Raw genomic sequence first — 25,393 nt, forward strand, 5'->3', positions numbered from 1 at the left:
ACTTCCATTGACTGTTGAAAATCAAATATTTGCTCTTTAGCTAGATCATAGTTTCCAAAATTCTAAAATAAAGAAACTACTCCTGTTATTCTCCTGTCATTAATTTCTGAGTTAACATATCTATTTACCAGGTTTGGGAGGTTTGTGTGTTGGTTCTATCAGGACTTTAGGTAGAGATGAGGCCATCTGTCTGAAAATATTAAGCCCTTTGATTTTTGTTTCACTTTTTCCCATGAGTGGTGCTGTATTTGCCCCACGGGAACATGCTTACTAAAAACTGAAGTAAAGCTTTCATTTAGATTTTGGCCCCTGCATAGCTTATCTTTAATCCTTACTCCATCTGTACTGCATAGCAGCTCCATTTTTTTGCTCTGTATTTATATGACTAACGAGCATTTTACAATGTGTTTTTAATTTCCTTTGCAAGGTCTAACAGAGCTCAGGTTTTGGCAGTTCTCAGTTTCTCCCTACACTTTCTGACCTGCAAGATACAATTTTCCAAGCTAAATAAGCCACTTTTGTTCCATTCCTTGCAGGCTCTGTGCTTTCTCCTAATATCCTATTCAAGGTGGATTGTCATCAGCTAGGTCTGGAGTTCTTCTCTGTGAGTTTTTTCTCCTTCCTGGAATGCAAACTCAAAATAGATTTTGCACTTTTGACTTCAGGAATCTCCTTTGCAGTCAAGTCTCCGAGTTTGTCAGTTCCGTTGGCTTCACTGTTTTGAAATTTAAAAAATCAGCAACGTGAAAACCCAGAAATCACACAACATGGGTTTGTTTATCTTTCCATTCAATTTACTGAAAAACCATTATAATCTGTTTGATCAAGGGTATTTTCTACAGCCACTGCTTCTTAACATTCCTACTATGTCTACAATAGCATTCCTTCTTGGGAGACTTAATAAAAACCTTGCTAAAAAAACCACAACAGTTAGTCAACAGTCCAGACTCAGGAATATTTGAGCTCTACAATTATCAGTTGTGTTATTGCTATCACTTTACTCTGATGTACATCTAGGAGCAGGAGGTCTCCTGCCGGTCCTACGTATTCAATGCTGTATGATCAAATTTAATCTGGAGGTTCTTTAATGGACCTACCTTTCTGCTATGATAAGTTTCTTTTCACAGTTCTTTGCAGGATTGAGTTGGACCTTGATTAAGTCCATGATTACAATGTCCATGCTTCTCTTCCTTTACACATTACCACATTGGTTGTGTACTATGCTCCATCACATTCCCAGGGCTCTTTTTCTGAATGCTGTGATCCTTTCAGGGCCTGTATTCCAGATTTAAGGGACATCCCACCACATTTCTGCAATATTTCTGCTTTTGTAATGCCAAGGTCTATACCCTTCATCAACAGACTTGGCTTCTACATTTTGCTGCACAGGTTTATTATGCAGAGTGCCAGCAGTTATTGCACCCTGGCCTCACTGTATCTCCTTGCCAGTGAAGTTGTTCCACCTCCTACCTTTCACTTACCTGGCCACCTGTATTGTGAACATAATTTTGTGTTTTCTCCTTGCTCTCCTGATTCCTCTGTGCTTTTCCTTTCTTCTTCATCACTTACTCCATTTTCCTTTCTCTATGAATTCACCCAGGTAATTTAGGGTGCATCCATTCCAGTCTTAACCCCAGAATTTTGGTACTCCATATGGAAATGCAGTTTAGCCACTGAAAACAATTTTCTTTCCCTGAAAACTTTCCAATAGTTGAATGTGCTGAAATCATCCTTTAGCGCTATCCCTGAGCTGTTTGTTGCTTTTAGTAATCTCAACATGTTCTCGTGTTTTCTTGTTAGAAACTCTGAGAATTTAACTGCAGATCACTTAAGCCTTCACTTCTTGAGCAGGGAGAAGGAGGCACATGATAAAAATATTGCTGGCTGTTTTTGTTTCTTAGTCTTCTCTGGTATTACAAAGACATCTAAAATGAACACACACATAATTTTCACAAGAGTAGCAAGCAAAAAAATGAAGACTTAAAGAAAAGGTGCAAATTAAAAGCAATTGCTATCTTGTAAATTCTTGTATTCTTGTAAATAGATCTTTGTAAATAGATTTTTTTTCTGTATTTCTAAAGTTTTGCAGATGCAATCTTTTGCCATTTTGCTTTATGTTAGAGACAGCTCCTTATCTGACATGCTACATCAAAGGAGCTGTTTCCTTGTACAGCCACTAATGTGACATATACTCTTAAAACATTAACGAGGTGAAACTTACACTTTCAATGTCTGCTTGAAATGACATGAGCTTCATTAAATATGTATTTGGAAATGAGGTGGTTGCTCTAAACTAATGTATACTGTCAAATATTTAGGATAGAATCAATACAGACAGACTTCCTAAGCTTTATATTAAACAATAAAAATGTTAAATGAACAGTTTGTAGTACAGTTTCCTATACAAGGCTTTCCAAGAGTCAGCATTTACTGCCTACTTTGATACATGAACATTAATTTAATATGTATGCTTTGCCTAAGAACATGAATAAGTCATTCCTTTTAATGTTTTCATTTGCATGTTTAATTTGAGTATGGGAATCGGTGGAAAAGCACTTAAAGGCCTGTGCCAGCTTATTCAGTTTGTCTGGAAAATTGCTGCATGTGGCATGGGCTAGAAAGAAATAATGCAGGTGGAAACGTAGCTGATGGGAAAGTAGGAGGCAATTTACTCCTGTGTTTGTACATACAGGGGAGCAGCAGGCCAAATCTCCTAGGAAGTCTGCAGTTTGTAATACATTAAGAATGACATTTAAAAGTATTATCAATATTGCCAGAACCAGTTTCTGTAAAAATAGAAATTAATTAGGTCAATTTCCTAAATGGTATAGCTCCCGTGCCGGCCCTCATGCAAGTAAAGCACCCCGTGGCTTAAGGTCTATCATACCTTCTCACTGAAGCTGAGAGAAACCAAACCACTTGCAGAGGTAGAATCGAAGTTTCTGTGAACATTTTTGACCTTTTTTTCCCCGTAATTCCCTGGAATTATTTAAGATTTCTTTAAAAACTACCAAAAAAAGACACAAAATTTTAATGGAAATTTCTGTTGAACATTTCTGTAGTTGGATAACAAGCCTGTTATAAGAGGCTGTATTTTAAGAAGGCATTATTTCCCATAAATTATAAAACATGATCAGAAACTATGAGGAAGAGCTATCTTCTTTTTGTGATGTCAAGGAAGGCTTGTGGGTGTGTTGCTCATAGGAATAGGAAGGGAGAGGATGCTCTTACTTCAGCGACAACACCCCAGGGGCTTTTTAATGCATTTTTCCTGTTGTGGCTTCATAGAGCTCTGACCAGAGATGTGATGCTGCTTTGCACAAATCCTCATCTTTTACATGAAAGGTTCTGGTAAAGGACACAGTCCAGCAACGACAGGCTCCATGTGACGGGAACTCCTGAGCGTAGCACCAAGCCCAACAAGGTGTCCCATGGGGTTATATCTTACAGTCTCCCTCTGAAAGAAAGAGATCCCCAAATTCTTGCTCCCCACTAGCTTTTCTACATGCTCCAAGTGCATCCTGCTTCCACGTGTGAGTTTGGGCTCAGGACTGCAGCCTTTGGCCCAGGGTTGCTCACCATGCCCTGGAAAGGTCCTTCAGAAGTTGAGCTACTTTGATCACTGCTTTGAATTGCTTGGTAAAGAGATGCTGCCAAGAGCTGCAATCGCTGGAGCTGAGATTTGGGAAACTTATTCTACAGCAACAAGGTGAAACCAGCCCATGGACCTTGAAGTGATATCCTGTTGGAGCAAAAGAAATGGCAGAAAAGAGAGGAGGAAAAAAGTTAGTAGAGACCAGAAGGTCTTATGGTTACGCAGTTGCAGTTGTAGGTGCTTTTGCTAATTTATTTCATACTTGCTTGACAGTTACAAAGGACTCACACCTTGTAGACGTGACTGAAGAAATGGATGTTAAGCAGAGATTTAAATGCTCTATAGGAAAAAGGCTTCCTTTGGATCTTTTGCCTTTCTGGTTTAATCAGTGAGTTCAGCAGTGGACTGGAGCACAGTTGTGTACCATCAAAGCTGAGAGTCCTTAGAATTTTAAGCATCGTATCTTTATTACAACAGAACAGCCCCAAAGGTTTATAGTTTCTCTATTACCTTAAGCAACATACTACAATTTACATGCTGCTGCAGGAAAAGCTGCCAAAGCCTGTTTCTCTGTTTGCTGGACCAATGATCCTGGTCATTCAAAGCATGCTTTACCACCTAACATTGCACTTCCTCTGCCTTTGGAAGTGAATTTTCCTGCTATTGCACCAGTTAAAGATAACTTGCTGAAAAGAGAATTACAAAATTCCAGTAAGCCTGCCACTTTTGAAATGACAGTTCAGACTACAGAAGAGCTCAAGCTGGGTCTATCTTCCTAGCATTCCTTGTTTCCCATAGTAAGTATGCATAAATAAAGAAGAACAGTGCTATTTTTATGGAAAGAGCATCCTATTAAATAATACATAGCAAATAGTGTTTGGCTTAAATAAATAATTTAAAAAGAAAAGGCCTCGAAAGCATTTTCATCTGAAGTGAGAAGCTGGAGGTTATATATTATGGCAGTGGGAATGCAAATATCATTATAGGATTAAGAGGGTCACTGCTGTGAGAAATTAAGTGATCTCCATATCTAAATAAATGACTCTTTTGCAGAGGAATGGTTTTTACGTATTGCAGAATTGCTCTGCCACTCATACCAGTAGCATCCCAGATTTCTGGCTGTCTCCTGCCCGCTCGGATGCTGGTCATCACCTTGAAAATCGTACAGGGCAACTACTCCCTTCCTGCATGGGCAACCCAGACCATGCTGGACCTGCAAACATTTGCAGCGTGTGTTTGCTACGTCCACTACAAGCAAACACTGCTGACTTGAGCTCAGGCTCAGCTTCAGCGCCAGGTTAGCGCTCTACACACGACTCATGTGTTACACAGAACCGAGCAAGCTGCTCTAGCAGGGACTGCAGTTCTTGACACTGTCCCTTGGCTGCTCCTTAAGTCTCCTTTCTGGATGTTTTACCACGTGACATCATTTAAGAGGTACTTTTAACTGAAGGTGCTCTTTGTGTGCCAAAGCCAACCAGAGTGGTGGCACTTGTAACCTAGGGTGGGATTCACTTGACTTTACCAACCTAAAATATGAGTAGGGAGAGTCATCCCATTTGTTTTGGGTGGCTGCTCTAAGGTAGAGTGAATGCTCCCCCTGCAGGTGCTTGTCTTTTTGCACCCTAGGCAACCAAGGCAGGTAGACTTGAAGTCCCAAATTCTCTAAGCAAGGAGAAGAGCAGAGAGGAGGGCACAGGCTGGGATTTACCAGGATTTACCTCTTCTTGCATTGCCCCTTAGCAGCAGGATGGGCAAGAGTAACTCGGCACTAGTAACCACATCAGAGATGCTGCCATTGTACACAGAATCACAGAGTGGCTGAGGTTGGAAGGGACCTCTAGAGATCATCTGGAGATCATCAGAGTCCAACCCTCCTGCTCCAGCAGGGACACCCAGAGCACGGGGCACAGGGCGGCATCCAGGTGGGTTGGGAAGATCTCCAAAGAAGGAGACTCCACAGCCTTCCTGGGCAGCCTCTTCCAGGGCTATATGGTGCCAAGGAGGACCAACATGGCCCACTCACTTCTTGCAGATTGTGACATTTTATGGGATGCCGAGAGGAAACTAGGACTAGAGGAAACGGCCACAAATTGAAGCAGCAAAAGTTCCACAGGAACTTAAGAAAAAAAAAAAGTCATAACAGTGAGGGTGCCAGAGCCCTGGAACAGGCTCTGGAATGGAACAGCCCTGGAATGGCTCGGGACCGCTGCCGAAGGGTATGGCCCCCTGCAAAGCCCTGGGAAGGAGCCAAGGTGCTTTGGGAAGGCATGTGTGGGAGAACACTGGCAGTGCTACGGAAGGCAGATGGGATGAGGCACATGGGACATGGGAGAGAGAGAGAGATCCATACAATGGGGTGCGGAGATTAAGGACCCAAAGCTGCACAAACCCAGCTTTCCCATGTACCGCTGCTTGTAGAATACTTCTTTTTCCAAAAAATAGATGCTAACTATGTGTTGGATCATGTGTATATGTATATGATCTACCTGACAGCAATAGTGCTGGAGACAGCAAATTCCAGCACGTTTCTATATATTTTGGCAATAACAAATTTGGCAACCCATCCTGCTACATGCATACAGAAAACATGCAACCTGAGGTGTCCATAAAATCAAACTTATTTATTTTTCTGTCAACAGAGGTGAAGAAGTTCACTGAAAAGCCAAGAAAAACTTGGTCCAAATCCAGTGGAGGCCCCACAAATATACAGTGCAATGGTAATGACACCAATGTCGTGTACAGAGCAAGGTTATAGGACAGAGGGATCGCAGGCACGCTGAGGTTGCTTGTGTCTGTACTGGCATGGCCAGGCACTTCTTAAGCAGGAAAGCCTGTGTTAAGAGTAGATTTAAAAGAGAAGCTTATACTAACAAACCCAGCGTTTAAAGGCAGAGAGAAATAAATACGATTAAAGTGTGTTTCTACCCGCTACTGCTCTGTTGTGGTTTACCAAATTAGCCTAGAGCATTTTCTAAATGATTTTCAACACTCCAGAACACTTCCAAATTAGGTGCTTTGTTTGGCTTGAGCTGCTTAGGTTGCTTCATCTATAGGAAAAAAAAATGCATCCTTGTGTATTTTCTTGAAGAAAAGAGCTATGATGGATCTTTCTGGCCATGCCAAACAACTCTGTAAACTAAATTCTCCCTCCTCCTAAAATACTGCCTATTTTTTCATTCCTTGGGAATGATGGAGACCATTTGCCCATACAATTTCATTATTCAGATAATCTGCAGATGCTGTGATAGTAATCCAACACATCAGGGAAGAAAAATCATGGTTATATCTGATGCAAAAAAAAAAAAATCTCTTCCTGTAGACACGAATGGTAAAATATATGGAAAATTACCTTTGGTTTGCACTAAGTGATGGTGTTTGTGGTGTTTGGGATTATGCAGAAAAGACAGTGCATCGTTTTTGGGTACTCTTTCGTCAGGCAGTTGTCCACTTTCTAATTATTGCCATTGACTTTCTGCAATCTATGGTCTCTTTTTGTTCGATATGCAGCTCTCACCCTCCAGTGCCTGTCATGCAGAGGGCTTTATTACTGCTCTGTCTGACAGACACAGAGAGACAAAACTACAGGCTTAAATTATAATTAAACAGAAAAATCATTACATCTGTAAAAGAACTCAGAGTAAGTATTCTGGTGACCATCCAGTCCTACTGACCCTTCAACAGGGCAATTCAGGTGATTATTCGGGCAATGTTTCCATATTGACACATCTCTGAGAATCGAAACTGGATTAAAAATGCAGTTTTAACTCCCTCATCCTTTTCTTTTTTTTTTTTTTTCCTTTTCTTTTGTTATTTTCAACATAAGGATATTTGTCAGTAGATAACTTTGTCTTTTTATAGTCAAGGCTGGAGTTTCCATGGTGAAATTGGCCAATGTGAGTTTCCTCTGCAAAGCAGAGCACATCCTTTACGGGCAAAAACACGTTACTATGTTGGTCGGGAGGAAGTGTCATTGTCCCAGGCCTATTATGTTTTGCAAAGGTTCCGTATCCTCAAAGACATATTTTTAACCTGAAAGGAGTATTTATACTGTCCAGTGAGAAGATTTCACTGGGTTATTTTTAGTTTTGCTTGTGTGTGTGCTTTATGCATGCATTACTTTTTCCCTATTTATTTTATTCATTTTTTTAAAACAAAGGTTTTATAGAAAATGAAACCAATGGTGACAGATTACACTAATTCTTGGAATTAATCCCCCAACTCGGCCAAAGTAACACGGAGAATTAATCTACCATTGCCTACAAGTATCCTCATGACAACAGTGTTATCAATACAGTATTTTCTGAAAACGTGGAAGTGTTTTCATATTCCCACAGCTCTGCATGGCTGGAAGGGGGAGCCAGAGTGTGCTCTGAACCTCTGCTACTTGTTCAAGCCATTAAACATTAAAAATACCTATTGTTATCAGATACTACATGTGCAGGGTCAGAATGAGGAAAGATTTCTCATTTTAAACTAGGCTCCTTTGAGCAGGAATTAATAAAAGAATGATTAAAAGACCTTATGCAGAAGCAACATTTGCAGAAGGCAGTTCAGTCAGAGGCCTAATCCTCATCTCACACAAAGTGGATGAGGATTAACTCTATTAAAATCCACAGTTATTACTTTATAAACCTGCTATGAGACCACAGTCAGAACCAAAAGGCATCAGAGGATTGTATATGTAATAAGTCGGAGAAGTTTGCTTATTTTTTTCCCTTAGGCCTGGTTATCTTAATAAATTGGCATTTTGCTGATGCTAACTATTAAGGCCCATGTTTTTTTTTCCAACACATGGCTTGCTGAAGTCAGCCTAACTGAAATGCTTAAGATTAGACAGGTATTTCTGTATTTTGCAGCATGGGTACCTTTCTACTGCCTATCTGTTTTAACTTCCTTGTCTTTCTTTCCTTGCTGCTTCCCTGAGGGAACGAAGTGGCTGTGATTGATGTATTTTATGCTGTGAACAGTAGATTACAGCTACCTGCTACTCCCTGACTGAACAGCTCTGATTCTGGCATAGAATAATGAGAATTAATGACTCACCCACTCATTATTTTTGTTGTATAGATTTCTGCTTATTTTCTGCAGGAGCTGAGCACCCTCGATTCTTACTGATGGCAAGCCATGAAGCACTCTTAAAATCAGGATACCAAGTCATGTATAAGCACAGACATGAAAACTTGCTAGAGCCCTGGTACCTTGGTCTTGCTGAAGTAGCCAGTTCAGATGTGCTTTTTGCAGGGGAAATTATGCTTTTGGCAGTTCTGAAACGTCTCTCCAAAATATGTTCTGGATGATGCAAAATGTTGATATAAACAATTCCTTCTTGGCATTTCTGTAAGCATAAATATGAAGGAACAGTTTGACAAAATAATTGAAATGGGAAAATTCCAAACATTCTGTTCAAAATGTTTGAATCAATGTTTGTTTCAATCAAAATGTTTGAAAAATACTGAATCTTTCCCCTTTTCCTTACAAAATAAACCATTCAGCAAAGCCAAAATAAATGTGGTATAGAATATGATTCACAGATTCACAGAATATTTAAGGTTGGAAGGGACCTCTAGAGATCATCTAGTCCAACCTTCCTGCTCAAGCAGGCACACCTACAGCATGTGGCACAGGGTGGCATCCAGGCGGCTTTTGAAGACCTCCAGAGTAGGAGACTCCACAACCTCCCTGGGCAGCCTGTTCCACTGCTCTGTCACCCTAACAGCAAAGAAGTTGCTCCTCACCTGGAGACGGAACTTCTTATGCTTCAGCTTGTGGCCATTACCCCTCGTCCTATCGCTGGCCACCAGTGAGAACAGCCTGTCCCCTTCCTCCCTGCATTCTCCCTTCCTGAACTTATACATATTAATCATATCCCCTCTGAGCCTTCTCTTCTCCAGAGAAAACAGGCCCAGCTCACTCAGCCTCTCTTCATGATGATGTTTGAACACCTGCATTAACCAAAAGGTTTTCCCTAAAGAGCAGCAAACACAAGTTTTTCATCAAACTCAACAGCTATATGCTGACTCATGTGGAAAGAGAAACAGTGCAAAGCTCCGCCTTGATGAGCTTTGTGAAACAGTCTCAAACCTCATCTAAGGATGAACTCAAACCAGAAGACCAAATCCACACGAGGACATGAAACTTGGGGGTTGGTTTAAACTTTGAGACATAATGTCCAGATTCACATGTGCAATAGGAGTGACTGATAGTCTGGAGCAGTGGGATGGCTTTCTTGTCATAACTTGAGGGTAGTCATGGATCAATTTATGAGCAACAGCAGGTAGTTCAAGCTAATGTCAACATAAGTTAATGGTACAGCATGTTTTGTTTAATGTTTTGTCAGTTTTACATATAGTTGTGTGCCTGTGGTATGTGAGAGCATGAGAATGAAAGGCTGCAGAGCTCTCAGCCCTCCGCTGTCACTTGCTGTCTGGGTGGCCAACAGTGACTTGTTCAACCTTTCTGTTTCAGCTCCTTCAGAGTAATTACGCTTAACCCACAGGGGTGTTGAAACAAATTAATTAGCTAACGCTTGTAGACACCTTTGAAGCTGTAAAGCAATGTAAGTGATGATTATTATTAATGCATGTTATTGCACACTGTATGCAGTATGGGGTTATGTAGTATTTGATATTGTGCAAGTGGAGACAAAAAAGAAAAGGGGAATATCCTTAGCAAACCGGGCTGCATATGTTGATACACACAGTTCTTTCCTTTTTCTAAGTTTATATTTCATTTAAATACCTTTCTCAAGACCCTAATGATTTGCTGTGAAGATATCCCTTCTGCTGTGAAGATATCCCTTAAAAGCAAACTTTTAAGAAAAGGCATAAACTGTAATTAAGTATTTAATTAGTTTCTTGGCCATATAACTAGAATGCCCACAACTGTCAAGACCATGGTAACTTTTAGCCAAAATCATTCAGTTTTCAGCTGAATCAGCTTCCTAATCCAGCTACCCACATGGCTGCACAAGTGCTAGTACCTGAGGAAAAATAGATATATCTTCCTAGCTGGGCTCAAGGGAAGCACACACCACCTCTTCCTATAGCAAGCTGCACTTCACACTGTGATGACAGGGCCTTCCTCGTTTGAATATATTTATCCTCACAACATCCCTGGGATAAAAGGAAGTGCTGTTGTCATTAACAAAATGATGGGTCTGCTCGTAAAGTATCTAATACCATGGATGAATGTATATGGATTTATAGTATTTGTGAATTATTGTTTACAACTGTGCACCATAAAATATTATAATATTATAACATATTTATGAGTTATGATTTATTTATGACTGTTATAAACAGAGTAAATGCAAATTGTCTGCTTTCAGAGTATCATAAACCCGGTAGATATGTTGTAGCAGATACAAAACTTGAAGATTTTATATCACTGAAATTATAATATCTCTGACCTTTGTTACAGTCTCCAATATGATGGGACTCATCTTATTTAAATCAAAATAAGACCTTCTCCATCATTGTACATTCCCACCAAAGACCAGGGGCCATAAGGAGAGGGTTCTCTATAGAGCTGTGTAGCTTCTCTACGTTCCCTCAGACTTTGCTAAAAGAATCATTTCTTCTGTGATCTTCAAGTGTATCTATTGTATAAATTACACTTTCTAATATGCCATGATTCCTCTGCAGGAGTTTTTCAGTGTTCCATATTTTCCCTGCTTTTTTCTCTCTAGCTTGCAGGAGAACTGCATTTGCATCTCCTGCTGCACCAGGAATACTTTCAGCACTTAAAATCTAAGCCTGAGATGATTGATTTGCTGGCTGATTTTTTCTCTGGGCACTTTTCTCCTTGTCAGAAAATTACTTCTGAATAGGAGGTTCCCTCAGAAACTGTTTTCTGACATGTCACTTTGCATCCCTGATCCTTAAGACTTAAGGAATCTGGTGAGGGCACTTCTTTCAGCAAAACAATTGGTTACCTGCTGGGAAAGATCAGTATGCAAGTGAGATTTTTTTCTGCTGAGTCTGGAATACGACAGGCAGGATGAGCAGTCAGAGGGCACCAAAGCAAGGGTGCCCACCCAGGAGGCAAATGCAGCATTTGGGACCTTTCCTTCTGCCCCACCAACTTTTCTGCCACAAGCTTTCTGCCACAGCTGAGGGTGAATGGGGGTGGACAGCAGCAGTAGCTGGTGAAGCTGGGTCTCCATTGGAGGCTTTACCAAAAGGCGTTGGTTCAGGGGCTGCTACCTAGTGGGTGGGAGATGCTGGAGAGCGGCCATTGGGAGCGAGGCCCAGCTGGTATCCACGGCCCTGGAAGCAGGGGCCTGTCCCACTGCAGGCCATCCTGGCACAGGGCTTTCAAGACATTCAAGTTGTGGCTGAGGGTGTATTTCTGCCAGTCTGAAGGGTCCCCAGCTTTCCCTCCAGTGTTGATGGGGATCCGCAGCTCTCCATGGGTGCACTTGGCAAAGGCAGGGCCTGGCAGGCTGCTGGCCAGACCTGCTCTGTTAAACAAGTCCAAACACAGTGACTATGGGCTAATTAGAAACAGGGATATGGAAGTTCACACACTATTAAAGAGGAGGAAAATGTTCTGCCTCAATGACGGTGGTTTCCTATGCCAAAACTCTGCATATGTATAGGCTTTTCATGTCCACTCAGCTTTTTTTCCTCTCTTCTCCTAATGCTTCTGCACGAGGTGCTGCGCAAGCTTCAGAAGGTTGGATCATTCAGACACGCTGCATTTCCAACAAGGAAATTGCTGTTCACAGTGAAACCAGTTAACAAATCTGAAATATTCCAGTTTGGTGGCACATTACAAGCCACAAATACCACACAAGAAGATGTCTGTGATCTACAGCCGATAGGCCATATGCTGTGAGGAGGGGGAGACACACAAGAGCACATTGTTCTTTAAGACACAGCTCACTAAGACCTAATTTTATTCTTACTCTTTCTCTTCAGAGCATTTGCAGTTTAACTCCCTAGGGGGCAGACAGGAAAATATACATGAGTGCTGCTGAATGTAATTTTACTTACCCCAGCTACAAATTATTTATAAAGCACAAAAAAATAATTTTATTGCCCCTCTCTTCCTTCTTTGCGGTTCTCAGTCTAAGAGAGTCATTTTGTTGAGACTAATTCTTTCTGTTTATCTCAAATGGGAATACACAAATAAATAAGCCTCTATGAAAAGCTCAGACATAATAGAAATTAGAGATGAAAAGACTGATTACATCATACTGTCTTTCTCCCTTCCAGTGCTGGATTCTTTTCCAGATTATGTTTTAGTACTACCATATCCAGTTTTAAATGTCCCAAATGATAACTTTTTCTTTTGAGGTATTATATGAAAGAAGCCTTACTTCTCAAAAAGAGAATTAACCCAACTTACTGGTAAAAATCTGTCTTTAATATTTCTACCAGAAAAGTCCTTCTGGCTCCTTAAGTGAATTCTGTTGAGAGCAACCATTTATTCATACATTTTTAAATCTCCATCTTAAAAATAGTCATCTTGTTACTCTCACTGAAGGATTCTGATGAAAATATCTAGTTACCAGAAAAATGCAGCTGGATTTTTATCCTAAATGTTGATGGGAAGAATTTTAAGATAGTTTATTCTTAAATCTCTAGTCCAGGTCAAGATTTACATTATATGATGTTGACTTATATGTATTATTCAGGCTTTTACACCAAAGATATATTTTGACCAGACAACTTCAGGTGCATAAAAGAAACCAACAGTAAAGAAATATCACCCCTACCTTTTTCCTATACCTTGTGCAATCGTGAGAATACTTGATGAAGGAGACAGTTGTCTTTACACATTTCATGTAAGCGAAAAAAAATTGTTCATTCTGCCTCTTCCCACCTTGCATAGCAATGAAGGGGACACAAGAAAATAAGTGAGAATAAGCTAAAGGAAAGAACAGGTTTTAGATGGAAAATTAGTTAAAGTCTCATGAACTCTCTCCTATCTCTGCTCCTATCCTCTTGGCAGACGTGTTACCAGCTTTTTTACCTGATTGCACTCACAGATTTCAGCCTCTGGATGTGCTCTGAAATAAATCACAGTTATTGGCATGGCCAGGGTCTCTCTCTATGTTTCTTGAAGCTAAAGAAAAGCAGAAATAGCATTTTGTGCATTCAAATACATGATTTACAAAGTTAGATATTGTCTACTGTATGCACTTCATGTGCATTTTCGCTGAAGGCAAAACACAGGCTTCTGGTATTCTACCCCTTTTTCAGTACCCCTTACAGCTTCATTTAGCATTCATTTATTCTTCTGAATTATTAGGGAGAAGGTAGCTGATGATCAGTTTTTACATACTTTCTAGCAGCAAAGAAGACAAATTCAAAAATCCCTTAAAAAATATAAATGTTCCATAATAAGTTGAAACTAGTGAGATAGCAATTAACAACCAGCCAGTAGATTTGATGAAAGTAGGTTGTACCTGATGAGATGGTGAATGACCATACCTGAATTATCTTTGTGGAAGGGCTGCTCTTCCTCTGGAACGGTGGAAGCAGTTGAAACATCAGTGGGCAGACCTTCATCCTTGTAAAGACAACAGAGTCCAACTCTTCCCAGCTGCAGTGGATGGTATAACGAGGGACAGGAGCTGCAGCTCGGAAAGGTCAGATTGGACAGAAAAAAAAAAAGGGAAAAAATCTCTTCCTACTGGTGGATAGCACAGACTGGAATGGGTACCCAGAGAGGGATGGGGTTTCTATTGATGGGAGCTTTTCAGGCCATGACCATGACCAGCCTATTCAGGCACTAGTGACAATTCCACTTTGAATACAGACTGGACTAGAGTATCTCAGCCAACCCACCTTTCTGTCATACTGGGATTCTGCAAAAATTTAGAGGAAGGCTGCACTTTGAACCAATTCAGTTCAAACCAAGGTGCTTTCACAAAGCAACTCAAGAAGGTAAAGTTTGAGGCCTATAGCACAAAACCTCTGGTTGAGATCACAGGAGCAGACAAGAAGATCTGTTTGGTTCCTGGCCAACACATCTGACCACAGAGAAGGAAACCAGGCAAGCAGATACTGTAAAGATTCAACAACACATGCTGCCAAATGGGTCTTTTTTTCCAGAGACCTTGCTGTAGTAACCCTTCTCCTAGAAGGAGATGAGAGGTTTGGCGATGCTGGAGATCACCTCCACGTTGTGCCTTGGCTGTAATCCACAGTGCAAACTTCTCTTCAGTGTGCAGCATCAAAATTTTCAAGTTGTCTGTTGTTTTCTAACCTTTAAACAGACAGCATTGCCTCAGGAACTGGGCCTTAATCCTCTGCGTCAAGGGCCAGGTAATGATGGTTGTGCCTAGACCAAATGCTTATGGAAGGCATGAAGAGCATTAACCAAGGGCTTGTCCATGTGAAAAGGTTGCACCATTTTGTTTCCTTCAGTCAAAACAAAACAAACAGCTTTGTAAGCATGTGATCCACTACAAAACCTGAAAGGAGGTTTTTGGGTTGTGAAATCAGTATGTAAGTGTGGGAAGGAACAAACCGTCTTGTTTATTCTCTTCATAAAGTTCTACTAAGACATTTTGTTCCCTTTCTATTTTCTTTCCCTGTTGCACTTAAGCAGTACGTTGTACATCATTTTACACTCTGCATACTGTTTAGGTATGTAAGTCCTTGCCTTCATGCAAAGGCAAACTTTCCTTGAAACTATATACACTATTTATATTAAGAAAAACAGTTGAGCCAGTGTTGAAGGTTCCTACTGAACATCTTTCTAATGTGGTAAAACCTCACCTTTCATTTACTACAGAGTAAGTGGCTGACACACTACGTACTGTAGGATGTTTTCCTGCCATGTCTTTGCAAAGAAGAGCTTGAGTAATCATTAAAATCTTAATTTCAGCTGTCAGTAATAATTTCAGTTCTGCCTGTCAAAGACAGTTGAAGCCACGTGCCTGACAGCAGGCTTTGGTTCCCACATACTGCAATATTTAAAGTGTTCTAAAACACAAAAACTTCACAATCTGGAGCTTCACAAACAGCCTTTCCTGACTGTAAACATGGCATTTGGCCACGCATTCATTGTCTCACAGGCCTGGATTTAATTGCAACTTTAGGCTTTAGCCAAAATATGCATTTGGAAACAACGCCATTCATCTCCACGGAGTTCATGCCTGACCACGTGTAGGCGGGCAGACACTCCTCTCCTGCTTGCAAAGCCTGTCCTCTGTCCTTCCACTAGTCCCTTTCTCCTTTATGTTCATCTCCTTCCAGAATGTCCCAATGTGCACTTTTCCACTGAAAAACAAGAAGAGATCTACATACTTAATATTCAGAATATGCAGAATGTGCATATAATATGCAGAAGCCAATAATCCAGAGGCTTTTGCGGGGTACAAGCTTTTTTATACCTACATTTACAGTGGAGATTCAATACTGAAAACGCTCAGAACTGCAGATAAACTAATTATTTGGGCATGGCTATGTAACGCACTGCTATGAAACAAAGAAGATCTATAATTTTCCAGAAGAAAAGAATTACAGCAATTTTGCAAGTGTATAATAGAAGCTAACTGCTGCTTGCTAAAAAGGCTCAGTTTTCATTAGGAAAATAGTATTGTTTTGCTAAAAACTAGAAAATGGTATACTGTCTCAGTTATCTCTAATGGTGAAAATACATATTTATTTATTTTTAACTGGCATCATTTCACAAATACATGTGGTCCCTCATTTACAGTGCACACCACAAATGGTAGAGAAAATAACTGTGATGAGGGGTTAGGAGTGGGCTAGTTGAGGGACATGAACCTTGCAAAACAACTTTGCCATGACCAAAATGTTTATGCAGCTTCTAAGTGATTTTATGTGAAAACAGAGTGAAATGAAAGTTTATATACCCTTACAATTATGTTATATTGAAGCAAATATTAATATAAACATAAACTACTAGTTAAAGCTATATTACTGTGCTATGTTTGGTTAGTATAAAAGACATCACATTTATTTTATTTCTGTTATAACACTGAACACAGGCAATAAAAGCACCACTTGTTATGAGGGAATGTTTCTTTCTCATGCCCCCCTAGCCTAGCTGGCAATCAGTATAAGCTGACAAAGAATCCTGTATAAGTCTCTGCATAAAGCATGCTTCAGTTTCACAGATGTATATCAATCTAGCATTCAACAGCATATAACCTAATCTTTTATTATTATTTACATTTTTATAGCAGATATATACAGATCATATGCACTGAGATTTAAAGTAATACAGTTAAAAATCTTAGTTAAAAAAAAACCCACAAAACAGTAGAGTTTGCAGATACTACCTAGGCATTCAAAGCTTAATTATCTTCTTAGTCAATTCTGATTTACATTTAAATTATAAATTGCATTTATTTTGCTAGTATTAATTTACAATGCTACTTAAAAAATGCGTATTCCATGGTACATGAATAATAATTCAAAGCAGTCAGATCACGTTGGATTGCTCTCATCTTTTGATAGTGAGTGCTGAATATTAATATTTCTAGCAAGTTTTCTCCATTTGAATACAACATTCCTTAATGTGTAAGCCCTGCAAATAGCCAGGCAGCCACAGTGCAGCCAGTTGCCATAGAATTTGCAGAATGAGCTGCCTGCACATGCATTTTTTAGAGGACTGCAGAACAGCTACATGGAAAAATCCTCTAAAACACATGCAGTCATTACTGGGCCAGAACAAGGAGCTTTCTATGAATCACTCAGCCCGTGGATGTGTTAAATGTCAAGAATTGAGCAGGATCAGTTTACGTCAGTGTGTGGCTGGGAGTTTTTCGAGGAATATTAAAGGGGTTAGCAGGAGAGTTCATCCAAGTCCCACTCAGTATGATATCTATTCCACTGCCAGATTTTCAGCTTTTGCTTCCATGGAGCTATAAGAAATATGGACACTTTTCTACCAGTTTTTTTATATTCTTTTCTTCACTATAAGCAAGTGTTTACAGAACATTTTGCTTTGATGGGTCATCATTGCCATAAATATTTGTGAAACTGAGTTTTAAAATTGTCTTTGATAATTCCATTGCGGGGTGGTGATAGATGTCATTATTTTTTGGTAAGAAGTAAAACTGGGCTTCTTATTACAAATTTACTTGGAGGAGAAATGTTCCACCACAGCTATGCTGCCCCAAGCAAAGCCCATTCTGCTCATTACATTGTACATATCTAGAATTGCTCTTATTATTTCACTTACAAATGACGTCCATAAGCTCATTTATGTGAGCTTCAGTCTAACTTAAATCTGTTGGAATTGGAGATAGTCAGGATATTACAGTATTAAATTTCAGTTTACTGCCAACATCAGTCTTAAAGTTCAGGTATGTTAGGGGAATATTCATGAATAAAAGACTCCATAAACTAAAAATCCATGCTCTTCTCTAAGAAGAAAGTGGAAAGAGATTGGGAAACAAAAGACAAAATCAAGCAGAAACAAAGTCACTCACACTTACTCACAAACAGTGATAATGACAAATGACTAATAGGAGTGACTGTTCATAAAGCTGAATTTAACTTATTTTCTTCTCTCAAAAACTTTTCAGGAGAATGAGCAATGTGCCTGATATCAACTTTATCTTGCCAAAAAGCTTCTTTTCTGATGAGAAGGGAGGCACCTTGTAAAGCTAACAAATGCATTTGTATTATATTGCATATTCAGCTCCCCGAGATACAGTTTGCCGTGGAAAGGGCTTATTTGCATTGTGTGTGTTGTTGCCGACGGGGATCGGCAAGCCTCGTTCGCTAGCTGGACTGACCTGGGGTTGTCCTCACCCCAGGGCCCCAGAGCACACATAGCAGTATGGGGGATGCGGCAAAATGGCGATTATTGCGCAGTTCGGTCTGCCTATATACTCCAGCTGAATGCGGAAACTCGCCTACTGCCCAATCGGGAGACTAATTTCTACTTTTCACCTTGTATGGCATGGGGTTATCAGTAAACTGCATAAATTAATTATGCTCCTAACTCCCGTGACATTGCGAGATCTTCCGAGCGCCATGCCCTAAGCTCTATGTCCTATACTATACTATATCATCTACTTTCGCTAATCTCTACCTTATTAAGCCCTAAAAGCACAAAAACTCCTACAGTGTGTGTTTTTTATGGTTTTAAAAATTTTAATGAAAATGTAAAAATGGAGAACCTAGGCACTTTTAAAGCCCTTTTCCACTCTAGAGTAAATAAGTAAGGAAAATAAGTGTTAGCAGCTTTAGTAAACTAATTAATTTACACATCTTTGATGTAGTTAGGAAAGAAACTGAATCCAAAATGGAATGAATGTAGCTGAAATGATGGAATAGAAGGCAAAACAGGGTAAAAACCTCAGGCAGCCCAGTATGTGGCCCTAAGAGCCCTGTTGATGTTCTTCCTTGTTTGGCCTTTGTCTCCATGACTGGGCCTAAAAACCCAGCATGGAGTCCACCTCTGCTGTCAGTGACACCACATGCTCCGTTCAGTGAAATGCAATCAGGATTGTGGTCTAACCAGAAGATCTTGGCTACAAAACATGAAAGCAAACTATTTTCAAAATGAGTTTCTTGTCTGAGTTATCTTTGGGTCGAAAGGTTTAATTTATTGTTAGTCTTCATCCCAGTGACCTGCCAAAAAAGATGCTACAATGCATGAAAGCCTGCATCCCTCAAAGGGAAGGGAAGTGCTCCGTGGGTAAGGACAAGCAGAGTCTTGCACATTTGGAATAGCCTTTCCAAATAAAAAAACAGTCAGCAAAAGAGTATCATTCAGTGTGTGTGTGTATATATATATATATATATATATATATATATAAAACTTTGTGTATACAAAGTATATGCAAGTGAATTTACCCTAGTGCATACAATGATATCCACCTGTCAGATATCCACCTAATTTTTCATTTTTTTTCTATTAAGTAATCATTTTTTCTAGTAAAAGAAAACCTCGCTGTGGAGTAAGTCATACTGAATTTCAAAGGATATGAATGACAGTACCACAGACACAATGAACTTTCTGATTGTATGTTTAGTTCTCATTATGGAAGCCATTTTCTGCCTTTTAAAGTGGTGTTACTAATTGGCTAATGCATATGATTATCACTCCATGTTCCAGGATGCATGAAGGAGGAACTGTCTCCTTTTGGTTTTCTTATGGTAACGAGTAATCCTATTGCTTCAGTCTTACTGGTCAGTCCTGTGATTCAGGAGGATCTAAGGTTGCTTATCTGTCACGAAGGCAATGGTCCTAATGGTCATAGCATGCAACATGATAGCAATGTGGAGTCAGAGGAAGCTGTAATTAGTTTCAGTGGTGTCCCTGCTGATTGACGTAGGCACTTTATTGCCTGGGAATGTGAAATGGATCTCTCGCTCCCTCTTGGGGCTCTCCTAACATGTGCTGGGTCTGGTTTCGTGGCTCTGTCTTGGTGGCTGCCAGGTAACTGCAGACCAGCTACCTCTGTGTGTGTGACCCTCGCCCACCTATGTAAGAAGTGCCCATGGCTCCATCTCACACCCTAGCCCTCGTGGCAAACCCCAGCATGCCAAACAAGCCCTTTTAGCCCAGGAGCAGGACAGTCCAGCAGTGAAAAGGGTGGTGAGGCTCCCTTCTTCCTCATGTTTGCTTGCAGTGACTCCTGCTGATGTCTGAGCTATGGTGCCCCCATGTGCAAAGGCAGATAATTGACACCCAGAGAGATCTCTGCTCTCTATAATATGTTACAAGGGTGTTGTTGATCCCCGCAAGGGTTATGTTGATCCCAAAGAGAGGATCCATAAATGTGAACGTCTGCATATTAAAGGAGTTCAGCTGGATCTCCTGGGTCTGAACTTGGCAAAGCTCTTCACCTAAGGTACAACCTAAGCAAGGATGGACCCAAAATAAGATCTCTTGAGTTTTAGGCAGGCTGGGAAACATTCATCCATCGCTTCATTTCTCAGATAGCACATCCACTAGTATAGAGATGGTTCCATCATGTCCCCAAACATCAATCATACATAGTCTGTCAGCTATATGGCACCTGCTTTATGAAAGGTGTCGTCATATTCACCTTTCATGATTTTCACTATGTGAAGTTTGCCTACTCAACTGGAGTGGGGGATTCTAGGTTGAATATTTGTTTATGTGATTTTCTTGCTTGAGACTTTATTGAAGAGGGGAGAAATCACTCAACCAAGCACCTACCACTGACATCTTCCTATAGTCCTATTCTTGTGGAGAGCAGGGAATGTGGGAGAAGAAGCGAGTAACTCATGAAGATTTGATCAGCTGGCGTGTTTAGATGCATTGCAGCAGCAGCTTTAATAGGGTGTAAGCATTCTTTTTAAATGTCACTTGTACTCCTCTCAATATTTGCTCTTCTATTGACTGACATTTAATTTATAGACTTCACTAATATCTCAGCAGTGATCTGGATGCTGGCCCCTAGCTGTGCACGGTTTCTGAAGCAGATGCAATCACCAAATCACAGAATAACAGAATCACAGATTGGTTGAGGTTGGAAGGGACCCCTAGAGATCATCTAGTCCAACCCCCTGCTCCAGCAGGGACACCCAGAGCACGGGGCACAGGGCGGCATCCAGGCGGGTTTGGAAGACCTCCAGAGAAGGAGACTCCCCAGCCTCCCTGGGCAGCCTGTCCCAGGGCTCTGGCACCTTCACAGGAAAGCTCTTCCTCTCTCACAGGTCTGACCAGAGCCGTGTTGCTGTGATGCCCAGGGGCCCACCAAGACTTCCATGGCAGGCTCCAGTTGGGCCTGCAAGACCCTCTCCACCTCTGGGTCCCTTAGCGTGACAGTGAGGGACACAACCCCCATCCTTAGCACAATTTTCCCTTTTCAGGTTATGCAACGGTGCTATCTGATTGCGGTTCTGCTCTTCAGCACAGAAATGGCTTTTTAATCACCGAAATGCATCACCTTTGACACAATCTCATTTGCCATCCCGCTTGCAGAGCAACTCGCATGCAGCGACCCTTCCACACGGCTCTGGAGGAGCTTTATTTTTTGGGGACAAGCACCTGTCGCCAAAGCAACCAACCACTTTGTGAGGAGCTGAACCGGCTTTCGCTGCCACCTACACACACAGCGCCTCCCTCCCTGAGGGCCGCCGGCATCGCCATGGAAACCACCCGCCCTCCAGGGCCTCATCCAGCACGACCCGGGATTTGAACATTCCCTCTGCCCCTGCCAGCTTCCCGGGAGACAAATACCCACCTTGTAGCTTATATCTCATGCTGGGACCAAGGTGCTTCCATTTAACACGTGTATGTTCAGGGGATGGCGGTAGCTTTGGGTTCTAGCAACAAAAAATTCCTGCTCACCATCACTGGCCCAAAAATAAAAAAATTAAATCTATGCAGGACATGAAGTATTCACATTTTTTTTTAAACAGCTTAACCCATCAGGTAGAAACAAGGAACAGAAGTGACAGCTCAAGATTATATGTATTTTTTTCTTTTTCTCTCTAATTTTCTTCAAAGCAAGTGAGTTTCTGCAACAGGAAGATACTACTTTTCTGAACTCCATTTCTAAGAAGCTGAGAATGATCCTATTGGCAGATCCAAAAGCCTGCTTCCCACCAGCATCCCTGTCTGAACAAAATGAGGTGTTTCTGTCTGATGGAAATCTGGAAGAGATCAAGCACAGACCAAATGTGAAACTCCCTTTACTCCTGAACTCTGGGAAAGTCTCAAATTCAGGCCAGATGCTCCCCATACACTAGCTAAGCGAGCATATATGCAGGGGAGAGCCTGTATCACACCCATCTCATCCAGAGAAGACTCATCTCTCCTTTTGGAAAGGTTTTACACTTTTGGTAGCGCCTGCCCAATATGTATCAGCTTATGTTCAGAATGTGGTGGCTGTAGTCACATCAGATATTCAAGTCACATGAATCTACGAAAATTTCACCCAGGTCTGTCTTCTGTCTTTTCCTTCTATATTGCTTGGTTTTATATGAAAGACAGATGGGAGAACACAAGGAAACAATGAGGCAGCATTGGTTATAGACCCTTTTTAGTATGCACTGCTTTCTCCTTGCGAAAGTATCTTTACACCCTAATCACCTCAATCTCTCTTTTTGTCATAGGTTAGCCAATTGAACTGCTCATGGATAAGGACATTTTCCCAAGTCTTCAAAGCATTTCTGTGCCCCTTCTCTTTACCTCTGCAGAATTTGCAGGATCAATTTCAGCCTTTCAGCCTGAGGATCCTTGGCCTTAGATTTTCTTCTGCATCCTGTTGCAGTTTGATAAATCTAAGGCACAATGTTCACATTTTTTCCATTTTGTTCTTGGGATGAAAAGCCTCTCTGACAATGATGGGTGAAATCACAGGGCATTGCTTTCATTTGGAGTTATTGTGCTGATCTTCACTATTCACCCAGTGTGAATATTTCAGGAGCCCTCCTCATTCAGTGCTCTTCAGGTCAATTTGTATTCGCTTATTGCAATTGCATCTCAACAACCTGCACACATTGAGGAAGACATGCAAATCCATAGCAAGACATTTTAGGAATCCTGTTCCACTGCTATGTCAAATAGTTTCCCACTCCATGCAGAGCAAAACTTTTTCATGTAAATACCCACACATATGAGTTTATTATCCAGTTTCTGCAGGCATTTTCTCCCACACCGAAACGATCATACAAGTGATGAACAAAATGGATGGGACCCTAGCCAAACCCATGCCTCTTTAATTCCAGTGGGTAGTCAGAGAAATGCTTGGCAGTATTCACCCCGCACTATTTTTAATATCGTGTTTACATGTGTAATGACCATGTGCACATAATAGCTGTCCCCCTCCCTGCCCCACCCAGCACTTTCCAGTATTGCTCACTATAGCATAAAGCAGACATGCCTTATGGCCATTCCCAACTTTGGGATGGCATAATCCAGGGAAAGCACCATGGCCATTACTCATGCAAATGCCATAACTATCAAGAATATTATTTTAATAGATTCTTCACAGATACTTTGTCCTGTTTGCCCCACTCGCCACCATAGAGACCCAGCCAGAGCAGGGCTGTGATAGAGCCTGGCCAGGTCACGAAGCCAGGTAAGGAGGCATCCCTCTTGTGCCAAGAGGGAGCACAAACTACAGCTCTTTGCCTACGGTCCAGAAAAACAAGCCATCCCTTGAATGCAGCTTAAATCCTGGCATGTGACTTTTTTTTGTGAGATAAAACAGCTGAGCACCAACTGTGAGCACACCTGGGGTAGACTCAACCCCAGCACAAGGTGCCTGAGGGCTCTTGCTCTTCTTTGGTCAAAACCCCTGTTGATGTTTGACCTACTTGAGCCAGAGACAAGCAATCAGTAGCAGCATTTAGCAGTGCTGGGAGGAGCAGATAGGCTCAACCTCCCCTGGCAAATGTTTTTAGCTCTGTGGTAGTTTTTCCTAATGTGCTCCTGCGGTAAACTTGCAGATGCAGCAGCAAGCAGTGTATGCAGGCAGGAGGTTTCAAAATGAACACAAAGCAGGTACCCTTAACTGTAGAGCAGAAAATTATACCCAGGTGACAGTCAAAACCACGGGGTCCTGTGCAGTACAAAGCTTTTACTGAAATGAAGTCATCACACAATGAAAAGCAGTATTTTGCTTTGCTAAGGATGTCTGCAGCACCAACACTTTCCAAAAACGTAGCTCCAGGTTTTGCTGGGATTGTTACTTGTTCAGTTGTGGTCAGTCCCAGAAATCAGTGCTGTGTATCTTGACAGAAGAAATCATGTTCTGTGCTTCCTTCCTAAGTAGGTCTCCTAGGATCAATAGTGGTGGCAAATGCAAAAAGGAGCCACGTGGATCCCCAGGGCAGCAGGGGTAGCATGATGTCCATCCTGCTGTGAAGTGGAGAGGTAGCTCACCAGAAAAAGGCAGAATTTGCCCTTATTTTGGTTATTTCCAACAGTACTGGAGAGGCTGAGTGTCTGCTGAGCTGAGCTGAGCTGCACAGATGAGAAAGGCAGCTGGGGCCATGCACCATTCCCCAGGCATAGAGCAGCGAGACTGTGAGCAGGAGCCCTCTGAGCTACATGTGCCCTATACCAATCCTGCATGGTACTTGCAGACCATAAACTACATATGCTCTATACCAATCCTGCATGGTACTTGCAGACCATAAACTACATATGCTCTATACCAATCCTGCATGGTACTTGCAGACCATAATCATCCCATCAAAAATATCAGCAGTCCTCCCTCTTCTCTCCATGGAAGACATGCCCTTTGCTATAGCCCAGGCTGCTACCCAGGTAGCAATGATTACACAGCACTGCAGTAGCACTGCAGTACTGCATTATTTCGTAGTAAGTTAAGCTGTTAAAACTCCAATGAGTTTTTTTTTTTTTCCTGAAGATTTTTGCCCTTCTTTATTTTTAACCTGTATTCTATTCCCCAAGCATCAAGGCTCAAAGTGAGTAGGAATTGGTGAGAACTGACAGCCGACATTTGTATTAGTTTTTCCCACTACAGGGGAAATGTCCCAGACATTCTGCTGAATTAAAATTTTTTCTAATGTTTCCTGCTTAACGGGAATAATTTGATCAAAAGAGAAAGAAATGAGATAGAAAAAAAGAAACAATAATCAATCCCCATTTGCAGTAGAGGAGTTTCTTTGTTATCTTTTTGTGCAGTTCCTGGCCACATGGTCCTGTAGCCACTGCAGCAATGTTCATCATCAGCAGCATCCTAGTAATAGAAAATGGCAAGGGAAGAGAGGAAACAAATGAACTACTGAAGTGACCGCACTCATTCTGTTTGCCATGGCATTACAGGGCTGCTGTTCTACACCTGTTGGTCATGGACATGTGTTTATAATATGATTGCTCTGGAATTTAATTCCTTTAGGGAATGGA

Source organism: Nothoprocta perdicaria, unplaced genomic scaffold (genome assembly GCF_003342845.1).
Source record: "Nothoprocta perdicaria isolate Ctin4 unplaced genomic scaffold, notPer1 scaffold_19, whole genome shotgun sequence".
In the NCBI taxonomy this organism is placed as follows: domain Eukaryota; kingdom Metazoa; phylum Chordata; class Aves; order Tinamiformes; family Tinamidae; genus Nothoprocta; species Nothoprocta perdicaria.